We start from the raw sequence: 25,180 nt of genomic DNA, 5'->3' as shown, positions 1-25,180 counted from the left end.
TAGCTACTGGAAGACCGAGACAGAGTTGAACAAAGTCCATATTTTGCATTCAGGGATAAACATGCTTTAATCTACAAAATAGGACACATACTAGAGCTGGGGAAAGGCAGCTTAATTTACAAATTACAGTACATGGATACAAATTGTACTCACGTCACTCTCGGGATGACTTTTTGAATCTTCATGCATGGGATTTATTAAACATGAAATCAGCTGAGGCATGCTAGCAGAAATAATGTCTAAAAGAGCTGTCAGGTTTCTAAATAACTGGTTATACTAATAAGCCAAGATAACTTTAGCCTCAGTGTAACCTTCTCGGAAAAATCAAGGGTTTCTGGAAATCAAGCAACAGCTATGAACTCTCTTAAAGATCAGTGAAGCACACTGGTTAAATCGATATTATCATGTTGGGCATTCCACAGGGAAAACCACAGTGGTGAGTACAAAAGTGTAGAGCAAAGAGTAGCAGCAGAAAAAACTATTACTTTGCTGCTAAAAAAAAAATCTCCAAGGATCATAAGCTCATTCGTGAATAATAAAAATCTGCCAGGAGGGGGAGGGATCAGTGAGAGAAATGAATTCTAGTCCCCAAACACTGACAAAGAGAGGCCTAAATATTCAGTATTGAGTGTGGGTGCTTTTTTTTAACTGTAGATTATAGTCATGTCCATCTGCAGCTGGACTTTAGAGTCTGGCGGATTCAGCAGGACTGATCTCAAAAAGCACGTCAGTGCCCTTGTGAATGTTGGCTCTTGAATTATTTCCAGTGACAACCAGTGCACAAGGAATCCCTGGGTATCAGGTCACTGGCGAAGTATGTGCAGAAGTCTCACAGTGACACGGAGAAAGAGAATGAATAAAGGCCAAAGAGAAGCAGCATGTATGAAAGTCTGAATTTAAATGACTCATTTGAGGCAGCTAACTGAGGCAGCAGCAAAGCTGAACACAAGGGATAATGCATGGAGGGTATAAATGGGAAGGATTTGTTGGGCAGTGCTACTGGTTCCCAGGATCTGGAGCTCAGGCTGCAGGGCGCTCACAAGGCAGGACCAGGCACTGCTGCTCCTCTGGCATCTCCCCTCCTCGGTACGCTGATGCTCAACTGTTGGAGCACAGCCCTGGTCCCAGCCGGGAGAGTCCACCTCCATCCCCAGCCTACAGGGGAGGAAGCCTGCAGAAAGGGTTTCTGCTCTGTGGGAGATCAAGCAGCAGACTCTCAAAAAGCAGCCTCATATCTGCAGGGCTCTGCACACACAAGCTTTAGGAGTGGTGGAAACTGTGATCTGGTAACAGGAAAGGAGCAGTTGTCCCCCCTCCTGCTCAGAGCCTGTTCAGGCTCTGTTCCCCTTTCCTTCCCTCGCCAGTAATTCCTCTTTACATTTGCAGTGCAAACCCAGAGAAAAGCTGGTTGCTTTCAGCTGTAACCCCCCAGATTTTACGACAAAATGGCTCACTTTGGAGAGAAGTGGAAGACAGGAAAGAAAAAGAAATACCCAGCCTGTGGCCAGGGATCTGAACAGAAGCTGTCGTCTAAACAGCCCCCAACCTCCTGCCACACAGGAGCCACGGGTAATTTAAGCTCGGCACGATGCTGCCAATAACCGTGTTATTTAATCAGCAGAGCTTATGCAGTGACTTTTTATGGGGTTTTTCCAGTTCCACGCACTCACTCCCAAAGGTCCAGAGAAAGAAAGTTTTCCACAATGAACACTTGGAGAGACCCTTCTTCTCACAGCTCAACCCACTCCATCAAACCAAAGGCCATTAATGGATCTTAAATCACCCTGGAAATCGCTCAAGCAGGGAAGCCTAAAATTTCCCCCCTTCTCTCTCTGGGTTTTCCATCTGCCGCAGATACGGGGTAGGAGAGGCATTACTGCCCTGCCAACACTTCCCTCTAGAGTGGGTAGAGAGCCAAAATGCAGAGGATGATGAGAATAAATTATAGCTGAGAGGAGAGGAGAGCTCTAAGGAAAGAAAAACACTTCCTCCGACTGCCTCGTCCCTGCAGCACAGCAGAACGGTGCCAGGAAACGCACAGCAAACTAACATGACCCCTTCTTTAAAACCTAATCTAAACCAACAGATACAAAATATCTCAAAATTTCTGATCACCAACACATGTAGGCACTTGACGTACTGCTGAATTTTGTATTCTAATCCATGTATATAAAAACCTTACAGAGCTGATTGCTGAGGACCTACTATTCAAAATAGCACATAAACTAGTAAGTCAACACAAAAATACAGACTGGGACATTGGCTCCCAATTTATGCTTTATTTGCATATGCATAATTTTTTTAATACTGTACGGCTTGCATTTTTTCCTTCACTCCACACTGGATGGACATTTTAGACCATCAGAAAAATTGAAGTTGAATATATGAATCAAAAGAAAAGTCATGGGAAAAATTACAGCACTTTTAATGTTAAAGATGGGTTTGACATATTAATTAGTAACTCAGAAATTAAATAAAGCCAGTGATACAGAATGATTCATTAGAATGAAATTAATCTGAGAAATAATTAATTCTGAGTGGTTGGATAAAAAGAATACAAATAGATATATTAGCAGCAAAACTCTTCACAGATGAGTGCTACAGTGATTTCTAGCAACAGTGGATGCAGATAATAGGATTTTCTTAGCAGATGGCTTGGTAGGTGGCACTCTTCCCTCCTAAGCTGGTGTTACATTTACTCCTGAGCTGCGTGCCAGCATAAAATGAATCCTTCCCCATATTCCAGCCCAGCCCCTGACTGACGGATGGAGAAGAGCTATTTAACTTTGACCAGCAGATTTTTGCCCTTTTCTGGTGCAGGACGTGTGACTATGAAGAGTGTGCTTGGTACCTACTGGATCCCATTGCCTCTAAAGCTTAAGTGGAGCAAGCAAGCAATAGTTTGCACTACAGCTGATTATTTTTAGTCCACATTATTACACATCCAGTATGGTCAGGCTCCACAGTCCTTCCATCAGCAGGCTACAAATCCTAGATTTAAAAATAATTAAACTAATACTTACCAAAAAAATAGAAGCTGATACTGCACAGAGCATCACTTCTTGCTCGTAGTGAAGACCAACACAAGCATTTCATACCTGTGCTGCAGGGAGCCACAGGAGCAGGCAGCTCTGCCAGGTACACCTGGCCAGGGCTCTCTGCAAGGGGGACAGCCCCATGGTGCTCACACAGCAGCGCAGCAGGTCCAACTACAGTAGACAAGGTCAACTAGCAGTCCAGTGATCACCAGACCGCTCCAAATGTCCCAGGCTTGGAGCTTTGCTGTCTCTGGTGCCATTTCCCCCTCTGCAGCTCCCCAGACAACTCTGCTGCCATTGTGATGTTGCAGCTGTGCCAACCCAGGGTATCACCTTCAGGTTCTGGGATTAAATTGTTCTTGTAGGCAAGATGCTGGTCATCAAAGTCCTTGTCAAATCACACAGTCTAGGCCTGGCGGCAGTCAAAAACATTCCACCAAGTTAAATAAAACACTAGAACGATATTCCAAACAAGAATCCACAACAAGGTCTAAACTGTTTCACTCTGTTTCGGGCTGTTTCACTCCTCCTGCCATAACTTTCACTCGAACTTTTGAAAAACCCAGTGATCTGACTGGATTATCCCAAACTATGGTATAATCCCAAATCCACTTTCACCCTAGCTCATCTGGATCAGTTTCCTGTCCCAGCCTCAGTGCCTATCCCACCATATCAAGCAAAACTGTTTCATCCCAGCAACATAAGCGACATCTCCCTCTTTGGAGCCTGCCTCAATGCCCTTGGCTTTTCCCTGCCCTGTGTGGTGAAGAGTTGTTGCTGTGACAGTCTCTAACAACCAGTACTTTCCCAGGCTGAAAATGTTCCCTGAAGTTTCATCACCCATTTGTCAAAATCTGTCTCAAGGTCAGGGGTCTTCCAAGTCAGCAAGTTCCCCTGCTCCCTTCCCGCAAAGCTCAACTGCCCAGAGCTGGGCTTGGGGTGCACATTAGGGCTCAGCTCCACCAACACAGGCATTCAGGGTGAGCTGGTTGTCTCCATTTAGGAGAAGTTCAAATTAGGGTTGTCTTCGAGCTACAAGTTACATTTCAGGAAAGGCTATGGGATCAGATCCTATCTACTTTCTGGTTTCACTTTTCCCCCCACTCTTTACAGTGGTTGACTTTCTTCTGTGCTTTTCTCAGCATTGCTTTCTAAGAACTTCCCCCAGGTGTTTAGGAACTACAGGATGTACAGCTCAACCAGGATTTTTCCATTCTTTCTTGCATTTTTCTACATCTTTTTAGGAGTTTCACATGCCTTTCTAGGATTTTCCTAGTGATCTCTGGCAATATCCCCTCCAACTTTATAGGAATTTCCCCCCAGCTTTCAGGGAATTTCCTATTGCTTTCTAGGAAACTTTCCCATTGCTTTCCAAGTATTTCTTTCACCTTACTAGGAAATTACATTTGCTTTCTAAGAATTTCCAGTGGCTTTCAAGATATCCCTAATGCTTTTCTAGAAAAAAATTCTAGAATGCTTTCTAGTAACTGTGCACTATTTATAGGAATTTCCTTCTGCTTCCCAGGAGTTCCCTTCTGCTCTTTATAAATTTCCCACAGCTTTCTAGGAGCTGTGCATTTCTTTCTAGGATTCCTCCATTGCTTTATAGCAATTCCTCCTGACTTGATAAGAAATTCCCTCCACCTTTCTAGGAATTTGTAGCCAACTTTCTCAGAATTCATATTTTGTTTTCCTGGAGCCCCACCACAGCTTTCTAGTAATTCAATACTGCTTTTTAAGAATTTCCCATAATTTTCCAGGAGCTCCCTGTAGCTTTCTAGGAATTTCCCATGGTTTTCTAGACATTTTCCATACCTTTCTAGGAATTTCACACTGCTATGAATCTCTCACTGCTCTCTAGGCATTTCTATCAGCTTTCCAGGTATACCTATCACGCTGCAGCATGATGTCAAGTGTTGTTCTGTGCTATTTGTGCTGTTGCATGCTGTCTTGTGTTGTGGCATGTTGTATGTTATTCCAAGTTGTCCTGTGGTTTCTTGTGTTCTCATATGTTGTGCTGTCACGTGTCATTCTCACATGTTTGCTCGTGTTGCTCCATGCCTCCCCATGTCACTGTGGCATGCTCTTGTGTGTGTCACCTTCTACTTCTGTGTGCTGTCAGAGGTTGTCAAGTGCTATCCTGTGTTGCTGCAGGAATTTGAGAGTGCATATTTTTAATTGCTTTTTTCAAAAGCCATTAGAAAGGCTCAAGAGGTGATATCTGGTCCCTAGAGAATGATGAAAAAAATTTGTCAGGCCTGGTTGAAGCAGTTGTGAAATCCTGTGGCAGCTCCCTGTGCCCTATGGGATGATGTTATGCCACCTCCTGCCCCCATGCTACATACACAGCTCCATCTTGCCATCCTAGATCAGTCTGCCTAGTCCAGTGTCTTGCTGCAGACACAGGCTGGCACAGATGCTTCAGGGCATGAATGATCCCATAAGAGACATTTATAAAATAGCCACATCATAGAGGAAATTGCTTCCTAATCCCCTTGAAAGGCTGCTATATCCCTTTAAACATAGCTTTATGTCCCTTCTAAATGCAGATTGGCTTTTCGTATTCATTCCCTTCCAGTCTTATCTGATATAACTATGCATGTTTTCATCTACACAAATAGGAAAATAGGGTATGAATCAATTTAGCTTGGCACAGTATAGCATGAGTAACCTAAAATTGGGTTCAAATATTGCAGACAGACCCAAACCCTTTAACTGGTTTTGTAAGTAATCCTCTCAGCCAAAAAGTGTAGTGTTACTTCTCTGTTTGACCAAATTTCCCTAGGTAATAGTTTATTCATTATCAGCTGAAACTGGGAAAACAGGGTGATGTTTTTTGATATACTGACACAGACTTACAGAAATCCCTAGCTCATTTAAAGAAACAGTCTTTGAACTTATGGGCACTCCTCAGACTGTACTGACATCCCTTCCAATCTGGGGTTTGGATTTTCTACATAAAATTAATGTATAGTAAGTCAGTAGACCATAGAAAATGCTCATCTCACCCAGTATTCTGCTCCTGAAAGCAAAACCCAGCACAAAGCCTTCACAGGCACCTCCCATCAAGTGAGTGCTAATGAATGGTTCCCAGAAATGTTGCTGGTTTCTTCTGGCAAACCCCTGATAACAGCCAGCTTGGTGCCAAGGCCAGTTCCTAACACCATCCTCCAGAGCCAGCAGCAGAACACAGCCCAGTTTCTTGCACTGCACCTTCAGAGCCATCACCACACATCATTTCCCACCTGCTCTACAACTACTTCTTCATGGAGCAGGAAAGTCTTGACACATCCCACACTTGCCTTTACTCCACTTGACTGCACTGTTCGTGATCCAGGGTTGCCGAAAACCTGGTCCTGCAGTGCCACTTACTGGACATTTATGTTAATAAAAGCAATGTGCAGCAGCTCTTCATTTTTTTCAGTTGTTTCCCAGTACCAAATTGAAATGGTAAAAAACATAAAAAGCATTAATATCCAACATAAATTTTATGAATACAAGAAAGCTTGGGAAAGCAAATACAGTAAAGTTCATTTCTTAAATGAGGCAGTAATTGTAGAGGAACAGAAATCCTCCTTTTCTGGTTAGCATAGGGAAGGCCTTTCTCTGTAATGCTCCAGGAATACTTTCAGGTGAAAAGATATAGACGGTTAAATTCATCCCTAATTCAACAATGACAGAGGACTGAAACCTGGAGGTTTGCAGGAGTCTTATTAATATATTCCTTGGAAAATAAGGCAACTGAAAGGAATGCTTCAACAGGAGCTGAGGTAGGGCTTATCTGATTAATCCAGTCATAGTCTTAGGCACATGCTTTCTGCATGTACCATTAGTACTTGCACAATAATTTAACCAGTAGGACACTTCAACCTGTAAGAAAACTCACATTTGAGCTTAGAAACAGGGCACTGACCAAGCTACATGGACTGATTGCATGGGACTATGTCAGATTCTTTTTTGGGGGACCAGGACTTCTGAAGAACAAATCCAGAATATTCAGCTGCAAATCAATATGCTCAAAACCACATTCTGGGATCTGTCCCTCCTGATCCTCCGAGGCAGAGAGCTGGCTGGAGAGCATGGCAGCCCCTCCAGCCCACCTGCCTGACCTTCCTGCTTGTGGAGGGCACTGATGGGATCCACACACCAGGCCTCACCTCAGAATGGAAGCAGGATCAGGCTAAAACACACACCTGGATCTGGGATGTGGTACACCTTCCTGGATTCTGCATTTGATAATACAGCTGAAAACATTTTAGTATGAAAATTCATGCAGACAAAGAAACACATGTAGCCAGAGGTTGCATATTCTCTGTGAGTACCCATATTAGCCCATTTGCCTTCCAGTTTTGTGGCATGAGTAGTTCTTGCTGGTTGGTCAGAGCCACCTCAAGACTTTTCAGAATTCATGGCAAAAAATCAGATTTGTTTCTCAGCAACAGAAGAAATGACTAGTCTAGTGAAAAAGAAGTTACATAGCTGTTCAAAACCATCTGCACTGACTATAGAGCAAATTTTTAACTCGAGGAATGTAGCTTTCCATGTAGCAACTCAGAGAAAGAATACAGATATTAATATATTTATGTTAAAGAGTCTGCAAGCAGAGTTTCTATTGTGTTGTGCAGAAAAGACCATGTGTGGTTTCAAAGCAAATTAACAACTTAATATCTTTGGCATATAGGAAAATTATTAGAGGCAGAAGACATCAGTCCTCAGAATGTAAACCATATACCACAGTACCAGTTACACCCACTGACAACTAATTTATTTCTATGTATGACATCCAGCTGTCTCCACTTTCTGATTGAGATGTCTTTCCTACTCAGTCATTGCATGTTTTTAGCAATAAGTGTTAGGGCCGGATACCCTCAAAGATTTTTTCTGGGTTGGATCTGTCAGTGGTCATGGAGACCGGGGTCTGCCTGTCAAGATTAAAAAGAACTAAAGACACTAGCAGTAAAGGACATAAACTGTGAACAAAATTCGTTGCACAAGAAAAATGCAGTGCAAGGGTATCAGTGCTGGTTTTTACTCTTCCATGATGAAATTTCACCTGGCATATTTGCACCTGCAACTATCGTATATATATCTGTAAGTCCTAAGTTGTGGAGCCATGGGGGAAACAGACAGGTGGACATCTGAGATTTGATGGGTCTGTGTCAGAATGAAAGTTGAATCTTACCTTTTCATTGAAAATCATAAACTGAGTAGGGTTGCTAAAAGCTGAAAGCAAACTCCAGCCTACACAATTATATTTTTATGAAAAAAATAAAAAACCCAATTTTTCACAGAAGTTGAGTTTTAACAGCAAAGATTTCACCAGTAAGTGTATCTCCACAAACAATTGATACCTGGGAAGAGTTCTGGCTTTTTAATATAAAATTCCCATTTAGCATCCTGCAACGAGCAGTGACAGGGAGGCCAGAGCTTGCCCAGCCCCACATTCCAAGTGTTTAAGGGTAGGATGCTCTGCACACACAGCTGCCACCGGCTCAGGGATGAGACCTGTGGACAGAGCAGTGTTGTTACAAAGGGAACTTTAACAGAAGACCTTAGAGGAGCTGGGCAGGGTTACAGATGGTAGTTGCAGCCAGCTCTGTGTGTTGGCTTGTTATTCTGGACTGCAAAAGAGGTAAACTAGCACTGTTTGCAGACTGCAAATGGGATGCAGTAAGGCTGATCTGACCGTATTTTCCCAACAGACTCAGCATCAGCTATGGGATAAGACCAGTTCATGTGTTGCTGAATTAACACTATAAGATTGAAGCGTTAATGTGCCAATTCTTGAAATGTGTGTTAGGAATCTAGTTTGAGTGTCTATCACCATGTTCATCAGGAAGCTGGGCTGGAGAAAGAATATAAACAGTGTAATTGAGTATCCCTACTATTTCTATTAAATCTCAGATGATTGCACATTTAATCTCAGAGAAGTTATAAAGATAAAATGTGGATTGCCTTTGATTACTAAAAGGAAAGAAATGCTCTGAAATCCACTCTCAGCCTTCCAGCAAAATCAAGGCCCCATGTTTATTTGACATTTTTGAGGCACCACACACAAGAAAGTTCTCATCAGCTGGAATGGATTTCACAGGAATGCATCACTTTTTTATTCTTTTTTAGGATCAGGACCTAAGAGTAAATTATTTTTCTAAGGTGTCCTTCACTGTGTTTTTTTTAAGCAAAAAAAAAAAAAGAAATTAAATTAAGCAAATTAAGTTTGCTGATGTCAGAGAATTGGGAGGAGCTGTTGACACTCTTGAGGGCGGAGAGACCCTGCAGAGAGATCTGGACAGGCTGGAGAGCTGGGCAATCACCAGCCATATGAAGTTTAACAAGGGCAAGTGCCAGATTTTGCACCTGGGGCACGGCAACCCTGGATGTACAGACAGACTGGGGAATGAGAGGCTGGAGAGCAGCTCCGCAGAGAGGGACCTGGGGTTTCTGGTCAACGGCAAGTTGAACATGAGCCAACAGTGTGCCCTGGCAGCCCAGAGGGCCAGCTGTGTCCTGGGGTGCATCAAGCACTGCATTGCTGCCGGTCGAGGGAGGGGATTGTCCCACCCTACTCTGCGCTGGTGCGGCCTCACCTTGAGTGCTGTGTGCAGTTCTGGGTGCCACAGTACATTAAGGATACAAAGCTACTGAAGAACGTCCAGAGGAAGGCCACAAAGTTGGTGAAGGGTTAGAGGGGAAGCCGTATGAGGAGCAGCTAAGGTCCCTTGGTTTGTTCAGTCTAGAGAAGAGGAGACTGAGGGGAGACCTCATCACGGTCTGCAGCTTCCTCACAAGGGGAGGAGGGGGACAGGTGCTGATGTCTCCTCACTGGTGACTAGAGAAAGCTCTCTTGGTTTCTAGAGAAACTCAAATGGAAGGAGGAGGTTTACAGTATGTGCAAAAAGGGACTGGCCACTTGGGAGGAATACAGGAATGTCAGGGTATGCAGAGATGCAACGAGGAAGGTCAAGGCCCACTTGGAAATAAATCTGGCAAGGATAACAAGAAGGGCTTCTTCAAATACATTAGCAGTAAAAGGAAGGCTGGGTAAACTGTGGGCCCACTGCTGAATGAGGTGGAGGCCCTCCTGACAAAGGATGCCAAGAAGGCAGACTTACTGAATGCCTTCTTTGCTTCAGTCTTTACTGCTAAGTCTGGCCCTCAGGCATCCCAGGCCCCAGAGGTGAGAGAAAATCTGGAGAAAGGAGGACTTCCCCTGGGTTGAGGAGGATTGGGTTAGAGATCACCTAGGCAAGCTGGATCCTCACAAACCCATGGGCCCTGATGGGATGCACCTATGAGTGCTGAGGGAGCCAGCAAATGTTCTTGCCAAGCCACTCCCCATTATCTTTGAAAGGTCATGGAGGACAGGAGAGGAGAGATGCCTGAGGACTAGAGGAAAGCAAATGTCACTCCAATCTTCAAAAAGGGCAAGGAGGACCCAGGAAACTATAGGACAGTCAGCCTCATGCCCATCCCCGGAAAGGTGATGGAACAGTTCATCCTGGAGGTCATCTCCAGGCATGTAGAGGAAAAGAAGGTTATCAGAAGGGGTCAACATGGATTCACCAAAGGAAGATCATGCTTGACCAACCTGATAGCCTTCTATGATGGTGTGACCGGATGGGTAGACGAAGTGAGAGCAGTGGATGTTGTTTATCTTGACTTTAGGAAGGCTTTTGACACTGTCTCCCTCATGGACAAGCTAAGGAAGTGTGAGTTAGATGAGAGGACAGTGAGGTGGACTGACAACTGGCTGAATGGCAGAGCTCAGAGGGTTGTGATCAATGGGGCACAGTCTGGTTGGAGGCCCATAACTAGCGATGTTCCCCAGGGGTCTGTACTGGATCCAGTTCTATTCAATATATTCCTCAATTACCTGGACAAAGGGACAGAGTGTAACCTCAGAAGTTCACTGATGATAACAAGCTGGGAGGAGTGGCTGATACACCAGAAGGCTGTGCTGCCATCCAGGGAGACCTAGACAGGCTGGAGAGCTGGGCCGAGGGGAACCTGATGAAATACAACAAAAGCAAGTGCAAGGTCCTGCACCTGGGGAGCAACAACCCCATGCACCAGTACAGGTTGGGGGTTGACCTGCTGGAAAGCAGCTCCTGGGAGTGCTGGCAGACAGCAAGTCGACCATCAGCCAGCAAAATGCCCTTGTGGCCAAGGCGGCCAATGGTATCCTGGGGTGCATTAAAAGGAGTGTGGCCAGCAGGCCGAGGGAGGTTATCCTCCCCCTCTGGTCTGGCCTAGTGAGACCACATCTGGAGTACTGCATCCAGTTCTGGGCTCCCCAGTTTAAGAAGGACAGGGAACTTCTTCAGCAAGTCCAACAGAGAGCTACCAAGATGATCAGGGGGCTGGAGCATCTCCCGTATGAGGAAAGGCTGAGACACTGGGGTTTGTTCAGCCTGGAGAAGAGAAGGCTGAGGGGGGATTTCATCAATCCCTATAAATAACTGAAGGGTGGGTGTCAAGAGGTTGGGACCTGACCTTTTTCAGTAGTGCCCAATGACAGGACAAGGGGCAACGGGCACAAACTGGAACACAGGAAGTTCCACTTAAACATGAAACGAAACTTCTTTACTGTGAGGGTGACAAAGCAGTGGAACAGGCTGCCCAGGGAGGCTGTGGGGTCCCTTCCCTGGAGACATTCAAAACCCACCTGGACGCCTTCCTGTGCCCCCTGCTCTGGGTGTGCCTGCTCAAGCAGGGGGGTTGGACGAGATGATCTCCAGAGGTCCCTTCCAACCCCTGCCATTCTGTGATTCTGTGACCAACGACAGGACCCAAGGGAATGGCAGGAAGATGTGCCAGGGGAGGTTTAGGTTGGATATTAGGAAAAGGTTCTTCCCCCAGAGGGTGGTGGAGCACTGGAACAGCTCCCCAGGGAGGCATCACGGCACCAAGCCTGATGCTATTCAAGAAGCCTTTGGACAACGCCCTCAGAGACACGGTGTGAATTTGGGGTTGTCCTGTGCTGGGACAGGCGTTGGACTCAATGATCCCTGTGGGTCCCTTCCAACTCAGGACATTCTATGGTTTCCTACAAACGCTTCCCCGCTGCTAGCTGTTTTCTGCAATACCTATTAAAGGAGAGTGATTAAAATGTGAAAGCAAGTCGAAATTCACCTTTTGCCGCCCAGCCTGCCCTCGGGCCGCCGGCCCGCCTGCTCCCGACCCTGCTCCCCCGCAGCTGACCGGCGCCGTCGCTCTGTCCCAGCCCAAGCATCGCCGCCCTGCTACGGAGGCGGCCCGTAGCAGGCCCGGTAACTCTTCCGACAGCTTTCCTTTCGTTACTCATAAAAGCACCATCGCGGCCTGGGCTGTTTCCAGCGCTAAGCGGCAGCAGCAGGGCGCTTAGCGGAGGCACCGCCGCTGCCGGCGGAGCCGCCCTGCCCCGGCAGCCCGGGCTCCGGGGGCCGCCCGGTCGCCCCGGGGGTCTTCGGGATCCGGCGGGAAGGGGAGGCGGAGCGGGCGGCCGCAGCCCCGGCCCGGCCCCGCCGGGGCGGAGCGAAGCGGAGCGGGGCGGCCTGACCGCCTCCCTCGGTCCCTCGCCCGCGGCGCCGAGTGAGCCTCTTCCGGGCGGCGGGGCGAGGGGCGGCGCGGGGCCGGCGACGTGCAGCGGCCGCGGTGAGTACCGGGACCGGGTAGGGGCGTCCCCGCGGCTCGGGTGCCCCGTGGGTCACCCCTGGTGCCATAGCGGTGCCCTCCGCAGCGGCCCGGCCCCGCGTGTCACCCCCGGTCCCCTCCGCAGGGACCCAGCCCTATCTGCCACCCCGGTCCCCTCCGCAGGGGCACAGCCCTGTGTGTCACCCCTGTCCCTCCCCACAGGCGCAGCGCCGGGTGTCACCCCTGTCCCCTCCGCAGGGTCCCAGCCCCGCCTGTCACCCCATCCCCTCCATTGGGGCCCAGACCCGCATGTCACCCCAACCCCTCCGTGGGAGCGGAGCTGGTGTCCCAGCAGGTCACCCCTGTCCTGGGGAAGTGCTGCCTAGACAGCTGGCTGGGGGCTGCCACAGCCCTCCCCTCCCACCTCCCCCCTGCACACATAACAGCTCCCTGCTTCACCACCCACTCCCAAAAATCTCCCCCTGGCCAGGGGTCGTCCCCTGAGCGTGGGCTGTCTGTCGCAGGGTGGTGCGTGGCAGCGGCAGAGATCCCTGGGCCTGCAGGAAACAAGCCTCCCTGCTGAGGGATTGTCCTTTTCAGGGGAGGAACGTGCCGAATAACTTGGAGGTCAGGCACCTGGTAGCCGGAGGCAGGGATTTTAATTACGAGTATTGATTTTTTGTTATTTCTCAAATTATAAATGATTTGGTGTGGTTATAATGGGTATTGGAGAGCGGGAGCAGGGTGAAGACTGGCTTTGTACCAATGTGCAATTAAAAAAATCACCTATATGGATCCTATGAGAAAGACATATATGAAATAGTGAAAAATTATAGAACACGAACATGCCTGGGTAGAACCAGCTAATCCTATTTCAGTTTGCTGGGTGGGTTAAAAAATAAGAAAGCAGAGACAAGCTCGCAGCAATCAGGACTGAAATAAAGTAAGAGCTTGCACTAACCCTTCTTAGCAAAGAAGATTTATTTTTCTTAATGAAGAGGCGAAGTGAATATGTGACGCGTCTCTGCGATATACCTCATGCGATGGGAGAAGAGGTGGCACATTGAAAGCCGACACTGCTGAGCTGGCTGCAGCAACCTCTAAGGTCTGGAGGTAGCTTTAATGCAGAATGATGAAACCTTTCGTCAAGTTACACACCAAAGATGGCTGCTGTTTTGAGGAGAGAGCCCCAGCAGCAGACTCTATCCATTTAACACAGACTGCTGCTTTTGTTGCTAGGCTACAAGCGGGACGTAGATTTATAAGCAAAAAAAAATATACCCAGTGTCTTGTAGTGTTGCCATGATTTGCCTCCTCCAGCATTCAGTTTGTTCTTATGATTACAGAAGGAAGAATCAAAGTGCAGACAGAGATTTTTTTTTCCTTGTGATTTAAATAGAAATTTACTGGTGGAAGCTGCTTTGGGGAAGGAAAACTTGGCAAGTGGCTTTGTTAAGACTTGGTGTAAGTATATTGCATCATACTTCTCCCAGTCATCAGCTGTGCCGCTTCTTTCAAACTGTGGTAGCAAACAGTGCAAATAGAGGAATGCCGTTGCTTAATTGCCTTGATAAGTCTGATGAGCTCTTTTGCCATCACGCAAAAACGCTTTTTTCCCCTAAAAAAATCTATTAGTGCTTCTCATTTGAACTAATTATGCTGGCATGATTGTCATCCCTGGAGAGCGCATTGTATTCTTTTTGCCAGAGCAATTAAGATATGGGTAGTATCTTGGCTCGCCTTTCTGCAGTTGCTTTGCCAGTATGTTGTAGTTTTAAAGTAGAATAGCTCACCTTTTACTAATCAGAGGGTAGTTAATTTCCTGTCTTTTCTACTAAGCCAGCATAGCAGCTGTTGCGGTGGGCATTGCTCATGGAAAAGAAAAATCTGGGTATGTTCAGGCAAAGGAGCCCCAAAAAGGGCCAATGTGTTACTTGAGCAATAAAAAGGCCTAACAGGATCCCAAAGTATTTCTCTATCAATGCAGCATGGGAAATGCTTCAAAAGAACTCAGCTCTGCAAAAGCAAACAAGTGGCTGTGAGCGCTTTGCTTTATAAACATGTCAGAGGAAGAAGAGAAGCTGTTCTTCTCCCCATTTTATAGCAGCAGGTTTTTTTCTCAATCTCAAGACTTTCCAGCCTATGCCTTTCACTTGCCACGGCAGGGCATTGACAGCTGAACATCAGGCTGTTAGGGGACTGGTTTGAAGAATGGAGATCTAGGGGCCTAAGTGTGTCAAATCTTCTTCTCTCTCCCAGTGGATCTGCACATGAAGCGTTTTCAGCAGCACCTGGCTCTAACTTTTGAACTATTCTTATTCATTAGGATTCTGGTAAGAAAGAGGTACTGCTGTTACTTTCTATTTTTACTGGGTTTTCAGGGAAAAGCCTCACTCTCATTTTTCAATAAAGGAACTCCTAGTTGCCTCTAGGAGGTTGTGTGAATCATGATCTGACCCGAGTGCCTTCATACCACCTGAATTTAGGGGTCTAAGTCCTGATAAAGGACACCATACAAGTTGCACCTTTCTTTCAGCATTTGTGTTGGCTAGGTTACTCGGTTGCCCTCCTGTATGCAGGCTGGTTTGAATTCTCTTTCCCAGTACCCAGCATGTCCTGTGCTTTGTAAAGAGGATCGCAAGTTGCGTTTTGGGACTCGGGCACCAAGAAGTGAGATGTCACAGTGTTTGTTATCACAGTTACGTTTGCACTGCTTTTGGATGCAGACTTCTCTTTAGACTTCTCCCTCCCCCAGCTCAGTTTTTGCTGACTTTCTGAAATTGCATGCAAGAGAGGTGAAAGGCCACTCTCATTAATAGAGTCCACTTCTGTAGGGGAGGGTGCAGGAGGCTATGATCTGGACTCCAGCCCCATAAAAGCAAAAAGCAACAGAAAAATTCTGTATAGGGAGTGAAGCAGTACCCTATCTGGTACCCAATCTAAGGATGTTTGCCAAAGGAGCGTCACTCGAGAGAATTCAGGCGTTTATCTGTTGAGGAAAGCCTGCTTTTGGCGTAGCTCTCAGGCGAGTTGCTCTCACAAATATTCTCTCTGACAATGTGGCACTCCTGGCAACTTAAGCTTTGTGCATCTCTCGAGGAATGGACATTTTGCCATTCAGGATGCTTCTTGACTCAGAACAGTGATTATAGCTTTGAAAATGTGCGTTTAGATGTCATGCACTGTTCCTAGATTGTTATCCGCAGCAAGACAGATTCTGTTTGTTAACACACTTCACTGACAAGATGCCTGGCAGTTAACATATACCACAATTTATTATATTTTCCACTGTCCTTAAGCAAGTTTGCTTTAACCCATATAGTAAGCCCAATACATAATAAGACAGAAATTGGTAAAGCAAGATACATGAAATCGGGGGAAGGGGGATACAATCTGCTTGGTGTTCCAGTAGTCTGTGGTGAGGTCAAAGGTGATGGGGGTCTCTAACCAGCTGAAAGGGAATTCCACTGAGTTACTTCCATTCTTCAATTTTATAGCTGCTGTGAAGCTCCCATCCCCACATGTCTTTGTACCCAGAGTTAATTGCTGCAGCACACCCTGCTATGAGTTTTGGAGCTGAACAGAGGCTGTTTGGGTAGATAAATGAGGGGAAAAGAGGAAGGGAGGCCTCATGGTTCAGTGAAAATGTTCATGCTTCTATAATTTAAAAGAGCCACACAACTAAATCCTCAACCATGAGTTGTGCTTGTGATTAGTATTTAGTTGTGAGAGGGTGACAGCTTCTTGGTTCAGTTTAAATACTTCCCCCAGGGTGTTCTGTTAGAAGCTGTCTAGGCTGTTGATATAAGTTTAGGCCTGATATTCTGGCAGCTGATAAGCAGTGTAGGGAGTGACAGAGGCATATTATCGGAGTCTGCACAGCTGGGCTGTGGGCTGATCAAGGGGTGACTACCAAGTCTTCACCTAGTTCCACCCCTCACCTCAGCTTCATCATGGTGTCCCCTCTTCAGCGGACCCCCGACACTAGTCCAGTCCCAGGGTTGGGACCCCACATTAGATCAGACATGGAGGATTGGGTTCACAGTTATACCATCAAGAAATTTATTTTTCTTTTGCTCTATTCCCAGTTTTAGCTTAGATACTGGAAAAATTAATGACATTCCCAACAAAGTTTCTTAACTGTGGAGTGGATTTTTTTCAAGACTTGGGTAAAAATACAAGGTGTCAGTAGTATAAGAAAAGATAAATGGTTCCCAGGAAGGTAGCAAAGCTGCTTTTCATCATTTGTGTGCTGCTGCATGAGTTTAAGCTGCCCAGAATTTTCCAGATCATGTGCCCATCTGGATTATTCAGTCATGCAACAGCATTTAAAATATATTATCAAACGTCTGGGTTGTTAAAAATTGAGTGGTATGTTACTGTCTGAAATAAATTAAATAGTCGTTGCTACTCTTTTGGCTTTTGCTTTGGTTTGAAAAGTGGTTATATGACCTTCAACGTGCTGTTTAAAACGTGAACTTTGAAAAGGAACAGCAGAGAGTTGAACTCCTGGCAACTCCTGAATCTGCATTTTGTAGAATTGCTGCAACTGCTGTTGTTAACCTTTAAACAAAGTTTAAAGTCTTCTATTATTGCTGGTTCTGTGGCAAATCTAAATGTAGTCTTTGTACTAAAACTGTTGATCAGACTTTGTGCTGGCTTTTATGTAATTATTTTTTAAGAGAGGCCACTCTCACTTATTCTTAAGCCCTCTTTTTCCCTGCAGTTAATGTTAGTATTAAACATTAGATCATGAACTGGCAGACGATTCCATCTGATCAGAGAGGGCAAGAACTTGGGTGTGCTTGGTACTGGGGCTTCCAGCTCAGTTCAATGTCGCTTTCTGATTGAAAGTACAAGATGGAAAGGATAGTCAAAGAATTATTGATTTAAAATAAGGATTTTTTTAGAAGATTATTAAAAACATGGAGTTGAGAGATTCTCTTCAGATAAACCAAGACCTTAGTTTTAGCTGTCAGGGAGTTCTACCATGCTTTTTAGTTTGTTTTATTTTCTGATTACTAGGGCTGGGAGAGTGTTGGGGAGAGAGGTGAGGAGGAAGCATCAGGGAAATTTGGAGAGAGTGTGGTAGAGGAGAGGCTGGTAGTGAAATCTGCTTTAAAGCACGTCGAAAGTGCAGGTCCACATAGCAGTGAGCCATCTGTATCACCACATCTAATTGCCTCTGGTCTACAGAACCACATCTTCAGCTCAACTTTTGGTGCCAAGTACATGACAGTCTGTGGCCATTTCTTTAGCTTGACAGTCATGTTTACGAAAAACTTTATGAACACAGGATTGCAGTTACGATTCTGAAAATATGCCTTGGCACGTTGGGAGAACTGCAGCGTGAAACACATGAATAATCAAACCTCTGTGTCAGTGCTGGGGAGCTAAACAGTGCCAAAAAATGTTCCTGGTCATGGGAACATGGTCCCCCATATTGTTCACTTGCTGGAGCGCAGCGTGGAGCGGTTTTGCTCAGGACAGCTGATGCTCACCCAGACAATCCAGCAGCACAAGGGAGGATTTAGCTGCCGTTCTCCATGGGCAGTTTGGATACAGCCGCCCTGGTTTGGAAACTGAAAGGGTTTAGTGATATGAATGTGCCAGAGAGCATAGTGCATTCTTTATTACTGGTTTAATTTACTAGTGTGGACTATTACCAGCTTCAGGGTTTGCAGGTAAAAGTGGTTCTATTAAATACCCTTCTAATTGATCTGTTGTTTGAAACATCAAAAATATGTATTATTTCCTTCCTTACTGCATATTTTCCATGATTGATGGTAACTGTTTGACTGGGTTATGATGTTGTCTTCTATCCTTTCAGTACTGCTGATCCTCCTGTGTGAACATGACATAAAAGAGACATTTCAGTATGGATTATTACAGTAACTTACGTGTTTGTAAAATTAATGTTGTTTCCCAAATCCTCCATTATTGGAGTTGTTTGAGGAAGAGAGTTGCTTCAAGGTCAGACTGGATGATTTTGCTGCTTACCTTTCCACCTTAAAATTTAAGGGCCTGTTGATTCAAAGTTTTGTCTTATTTCACAGGTGATCTCCCCTCAGTTGGTACTTACTGAATAGCAACAGAGTGGGAACAATAAATTCAGATGCTTATATATAGGCAGTTAAGTGTTAGGTAGTTGTTGAAGTCTGCCTTCGTTAGTTGACTGTAACAAAGCAAACATTTTTATCTTTGTTCTAAAGGATTTGTGCATTTACTTTCCAGTCCCTTTGCAAACTTTATATATATATCAGGGTTCAGATGGAATTATTGTACTTTTATTTAACCCAAATGCCCTTTATTTTTTCTTTACACAATTCTGTTATGGATAAATGGATAATGAGAACTTAAATCTTGGGCGCGCTTAATGTATGTGGATAATTATATCACTGAAGGTAGTGGAGTTACACCCTTGACAAAGCATTATAGTTAAAATAATAATTAAATCTTAGCTTTATTACACTGCTTTTGTTATTTTAATGTATTATGCATTTTAATGTATTGTGCAAACAGCAGCACCCCTCTAAAATTGTATCTGAAAATTAAGGTGACAGCTAGGTAAAATACTGTTGCAGCAACTTAAATTGAGGCTGTTGTACCTATTTCCTGCAGTTTTACAGTCTGACTGTTTAAATAAAAATAAAAATTTAAAAAAGCCCCACCATTTATGATGATGACTGCGTGGCTGTTGGATATATATTGATGAAACCATTTTTGTGCACAGCCACCATTTTTACTTTATAGTCGGACATTTTGTTTCATAAGAGGATCCCTTCAAAATACATAGGCATTTTATTGGCTTATGTTTTTGCTTTATGGGTTTTATTTCCCTTTTCAGCATTTACTGATAGGAGCTGTTAAGTCAGAAGTAGCATCATACAGTCTCTAATACAAGAGGTGGGGCTTTTATTGTAAAAATATTTGCTGGAAAACTTGTAAGTTTTCCAGACAGAAATTCACTGGTTTTGTTAGACAGGCACTGTCATAACAGATCTCAGAGTCTGAGACTGGCAAGCTCAGCAACCTTTTTTACTTCACTGCAATTTTTATGTGTCTCCAAATTATATTATTCCAGTGTCTGAACTTTTTACACTCCCTTGTATGCATGACATCTGTTCCTTCTCTGTGGGCATTGGTGGTCTGTTCCTGCCCACAGTCTTTGACTTTTATTTTAAACTTATTTAGAAGAGCATGGTTCCTATGTATATTCTTAAAGTGCAAGTCAAGTATGTCAATCACATAATCTAGAAGAAAATGTTTTTGTGTACTTAAGTAGCTGTCACCTAAAGTTTTAGTCCCTTTATGCATGAGATCTAATCTTTTGCATGGTGGACAGCTGTCCTGCCCCCACCCCATCCTATGTAGGCTTGGAGGCTATATACTATCCTTTATTAAGATCAGTAATATTAAAGCCAATATTTTCTGTTGCTATCTTTCTACACAGACACAGTGATTTCAGGCATGATCTTTTGTTGCAGCACATGCCAAGGGTCCACATTAACGTATGTTTTCCATTTTCCTGCTAGGTTGCTTTTTGCTGCTGCAGCAGTAACCCTTTTTTGATAGATTTACAAGGAGAGAGAGAGACCAAAGCATGTGCTGACATGCTTCTGCTAGCTTAGGCTGGCTAGCATGGGTAACAGCAGTGAGAAAGGCATGGAAATGGGAATTTTACCTTGTGCTGGCAACCAAAGTGGTTGTGTGTTGCCTCTGCGGTGCTCGGGTGCTCTGCTAGCATGTGTTACGGCCACCCTAGCTACTCTCTTACCACTACTACTTAGATCATGTTAACACTTCCTACCATCATACCTTTTTTTGGCTATGTAGACATACAAGGACTGGGAGGTTTTCCCAGTTTACAGCAAGGTAGGTCTTGCACCCGTTTTCTTGGTCTGTAATGTAGACTTTCAATCTCTCGATTCTGGCAAGCCAGAAGGCTTAAAATAATCTATGCTTTCTGTTTCTTGGTCATTGTCTTCTCTGCAGATTTAAGGTTAGGCTTTAAGATTTGTATTACGCCTGGGTCCTCCCACATCTGTGGATCCTGAACTTGAGCAAAATGGTAACCCAAGGTGGTCACTGGTTAGTCTGTTGAAGGAGCATGGGACTGCAGGCCTTTCATGCTCCCAGACCTCCTACTGGGCCGGTTAAACATACTGATCCAGGAGACTGAGCTGGCCTCTCTTTCTTTCTGCTGCCTTAGTTTTCTGCTAGGGTAGTAAGTTATACCAACACACGATTCAAGGAGCATCAGAGCAGACACAGAGTAGGTCAGGGGCTGAGGGGATAAAGATAGGATGTGCAAGTGGTAAGTCTTCTGTCTTCTGTAGATACACCTTCGGTGGGGTAGGCTAAATGGAATGGAGTGAAACAATCCTGAATTGAGCCATGAACCATTTGCAGTGAAGGCAGATTCATATTGTTTAGATTTGTTATTATTAAAGGCTTGTTTTTGTGGACAAAGGTGTAAGTATATAAAAACAATTCACAGACAACCCGGTAGTATATATGCTAATCAGAATGAAAAGACAGAAAAGAGCTTCTATTTATGGACTGCTTTACTAAGCATTCATTAGGCAGCTTTAAACAGATTAACATAAGCTATCCTAAGCAATTTTTAATTTTTCTTAATGAAATTGATAATTTAATTACAAAAATATTGAAACTTGCATTTTCCTACAAATAATATACCCATAGGGAAGCATTCGTAGAATGACTTACCAGCCCTCATGTACAGAGTGTTGATTTTTTTTTTTTTAAACAATTTTTGAATAAATGAGATCACCCTGCTTCCATAGGGTACTACTTTGCAAAACCAGCCATTACCATTTTAGACCAGAAGATGGTCTGTTTTTTCACAATATATCAGTGTTCAGGGGAGGGTGTTGTTAATGGTATAGTACTAAGAAAGGGAAAAGAAACCTAAGCAGCATCTCCTATTCAGATGCTCTGCATGACAACTCTGTCCTGAGTCTTTTTTCATTTCCATGATTTCTGTTCATTCTGCAACATGCCTGGTAAGAAGTGTATCACATGCAAATAACCCGAGTAATGCACAGGTGTCTCCACATCGTTGTGTTTTAAACCATTTCATAACTGTGGAAGTACTTGCAGCAAGCAGGAACACAGAATAGAAAGACAAGACTATTCAGCTGGAATTGAGGGATGAATTCTCTGCTTCTTAGCCAGCACCTTTCCATTTCCCATCGTTACTTTTGTGAAATAATAACTTGTGTCTTGCCGTTACCAGCAGTACTTAGAGCACAGGTCAGGAGGTGTAGGTTCTGATGTCATCTGTGACTTGACCTGTGGTCTTGAGCCAAGTTATGTTATTTAATTGTCTGTTTCTTTTACCTGTGTGTGGGGAGAAGGATGCTCCTTAACAGTGCTGAAAAGCTGGTAACTCCTCTAAATGTCTTTGGAGTAAGCTGCAAAAAGAAGTAGTGTTAGATTTTACTGGTCCAATGTCAGTTATTTATAATTCTGATACAAATGTTTTCATACTTCAAGGTTAGCTTAGTAAATTATATATTGCTACGGCACCTTATTTTCTTGAAGTTTGTAAGATTTATTGTTTCTCTGTAGGGAAATCCTGTCTTAGCATGTAGTAAAGACCTTAATAAAAGCTGCCGTACAATAATGAACTTAACAGTGAGGGAAATGGGAGTGGAAGGAGGGGGGAAAGATTGGTTTCTCCTACTGTACCACATCTATTAGCCTTCTAGTATCCTGAGAAGCTTTAGGACTTTCCCTGACTTGATGGTGAAACTTTAAGATCTGAGGGTAGTTGAATCATGACTATATTTACTGGAAGTTGGAGCAGTAATGCTGATACTCCTTGTGTACTTGCTTTATGCTTACATATTGGAGTTAATGACTGCAAATTTTAATACATGAACAGGCCTTTGGAACAATGTTTTTCTTGAGGTCTCTTGTGCCAAAGGAAAACTGAAGGCCGCTAGGCAAAAATAATGTAGTGAAAGAGCAAGGAAGTGTATTTCATAGATCAGATCTAGTAATTTTAAATAAATGTATCAATGTTCATTTTAATTGTTGAAACATGTATTTGGCAGCTATTTCTATGCAGTAGTGGATCACCTCCTGAACAGGTAAAACACTGTGGAGCGAATAGCTTTTAAATATTCATAACATTCACCAAATACAGTCAGCATATTCATCTGTTGCACCTCACAGTACCATTTTAATGTATGAAACTAAAATTATGCAATAATTTACTGCAGCAAATAGCTGATATTCCATATGGCATATATAGCTGTGAAAAAACACACTGTGCTGTGTGAGTCTTCATTGTACCCAGGGGTTCAGAGCTGCTGGTTGGGGTCAGTGCCAAGTGAACAGAGCTTTTCTAATTCTAGAGAAAGGGATAAATCCAGCCCTGTGTGCTCAGTTCTCAGTAAGGTCAGTGCTGGTCATAAGAAGGTCTTAATTTTTGTTAGTAGAAACTGGATTTATTTCATCACTTTCTCTGTTTTCACATATTAATACAGAAAGAGCACTGGATTGATTGGAGAGAGGTATAGAAAACCCTGGCCTTGTGATTTCAGATTATCATCTGTTTTTAACAGTACCATTTTTGGGGGATACTTCAGTATATTTTCCTTCATAAAAAGCTTTCAGCATGATTTATGCTTTTGTCAAATAGCTGGGGGGTGTTAATTGTTGCAATAAAAGCTGCAAGAGCTTGTACAGATATGGGAGTCTCTGAAACAACCTTGCACATGATGACTTGGAGTAGAAACTGGGAATTTTAAACTTGTCTGGAAAGGATTAATTGAGCATTTAAGCTCTTAATACAGTTTATCAGGAACAAGCAAAAGCAGTCCTACTGGTGTCCTACCTGTAGCCTGGGCTGTCAGTTCATAATTATCCAGAATTCAGCAATATCTGTAGAAACACAGCTTGTTTTTTATACAATTGCTGTCCACATTGCAAAGACAAACAGCCCTTCTTTGCCAATACAGCTCTGAGTTTCTCCTTATGTCAGGAAAATTTAGAGAGCAGGACACAGAAATATCTGTATCGTTATAATTTTTGTGTGATTTTTAAACAAATTGATTTAGCTTACATAAAATTCAATAAGAAGACCTGTTCTATAGAATTGGAGATTATTTGTTCAAGAAAAAGCTTGAGACTGGTGAAAAACAGATCTTTCTTATTTAATGCTTTTGTTTTTTCGTTGTTCTATCATAAATAATACAAGCTAAACATAAAAATAATACATAAATGTCCTAAATGCTTTGGGATTTGGGTTTTTTTTTTCATTTGATGAAAACAAATTACTCAGGTTTTTAATAGAAGTTTATTATTTAACTTAAAGAAACTTTAATTACCAGTAAATGTACGAAAGGAAGGATGTTTTTATTGAGTGGCACTAAATTAGCATTTTCTAATAGGTTTTTCACAAACTTTTTTAGTAATACTAGCTGAGATATGACAGTTTCATCATTAAGCTGTTAATCATGCTGTGATTGTGAAGGACAACCCTTCATTATTATTTATTTAATCCATTCTGTGTTCTCAAAGTTTGGTGTACTATCAATAGGTTACTTTCCTTTCTTCGTTACCACAGGTGGGACTTTGCCTCAAATATTCAGCAGTGCTGAGTAGAATGTACTTGCCAAATCCTCTTTAAACATTGCTTATCTTCATATATAACACAGTTATTCTGCATTTTTGCTTATCTTATCTTTACAGCTTTACAATCGTGGCTGGTGCTCAGTGCCATTGTGCTTATGCAGAGTTTCTATTGACTTCATGAGCACATGTAATATTGGGAAGAATTTGAGCAATCTGAATGTCATTGATGGTTCTTCATGGCAGATGATATATCAGAAAATCAAATATTTCCCATAATGTTTGTGCAGTACACCATAAAACAGTATGTGGCCGCTAGGTTTTCGTTGTCATTGAATCACAGTAATAATAACCACAGAAGTCCTAAATAAGAGTCATGCTTGTGCTATTACATAAGCATAAAAATGCTAAGTCTGGGTAAAGGCAAGGAAGACAGTCTTTTCACTGAATAATTCCCACTCTAAGAGCAATTCTGACTGATAAGTGGTTCAAGGCAGAATAATTTTTACACAGTCCTCATCTGCTTAAAAAGTTGATTTCATGGTTCCTGTTAGAGATGTTACAAAGCTATATAATCTCCTTCTTGTAAAACTATGAGCTGATTTAGCTCACTTTCAAGAACAGACTTTTTGGGAGTCTTGGGGCTGGGGGAGTGTTGCTAGAAATGCTGCTCCACGGTGTCTTCTAAATATTTATTAGTTTCCTCCCCCTTCCTGTTGCTTAAAGCTGCTGATTTAGGGCTGGTTATGATAGATGGGGAGAGACTTAAGCCTTTATTTCTGTAGAAGTTTTACTTTCCCAAAGACTTCCAAGTTTTTACACTTGAGGTAGAGGAGAAGGATCATACTTACATTTGACAGATGCAGAGTAGGTTCTTCAGATTTCATGAATGGCCTTTCCTTTTTTACCCCGTGAATTTTACATTT

At 43.5% G+C, this 25,180-nt stretch overlaps 1 protein-coding gene across 3 annotated transcripts in view; it reads left to right on the top strand.

The window, feature by feature from the left end:
* The first annotated feature begins 12,546 nt into the window (after positions 1–12,546).
* SFXN1 (sideroflexin 1) overlaps positions 12,547–25,180 on the top strand; it is a 30,076-nt gene continuing 17,442 nt past the window's right edge. Inside the window, exons 1-2 of one of the 3 annotated variants that reach the window (XM_064458692.1) lie at positions 12,589–12,671; positions 14,910–14,994. The gene's annotated coding sequence lies outside the window, so the exon portion shown is untranslated. Of the gene's footprint in view, positions 12,672–13,174; positions 13,278–14,909; positions 14,995–25,180 lie in introns of all 3 variants that reach the window. The other 2 variants (XM_064458693.1, XM_064458691.1) reach the window with 2 other exon arrangements.

This window comes from Phalacrocorax carbo, chromosome 8 (assembly GCF_963921805.1).
Source record: "Phalacrocorax carbo chromosome 8, bPhaCar2.1, whole genome shotgun sequence".
Lineage (NCBI taxonomy): Eukaryota > Metazoa > Chordata > Aves > Suliformes > Phalacrocoracidae > Phalacrocorax > Phalacrocorax carbo.
Note: the sequence above shows the minus strand (reverse complement) of the source record. Positions and strands in the feature narration are given on the sequence as shown.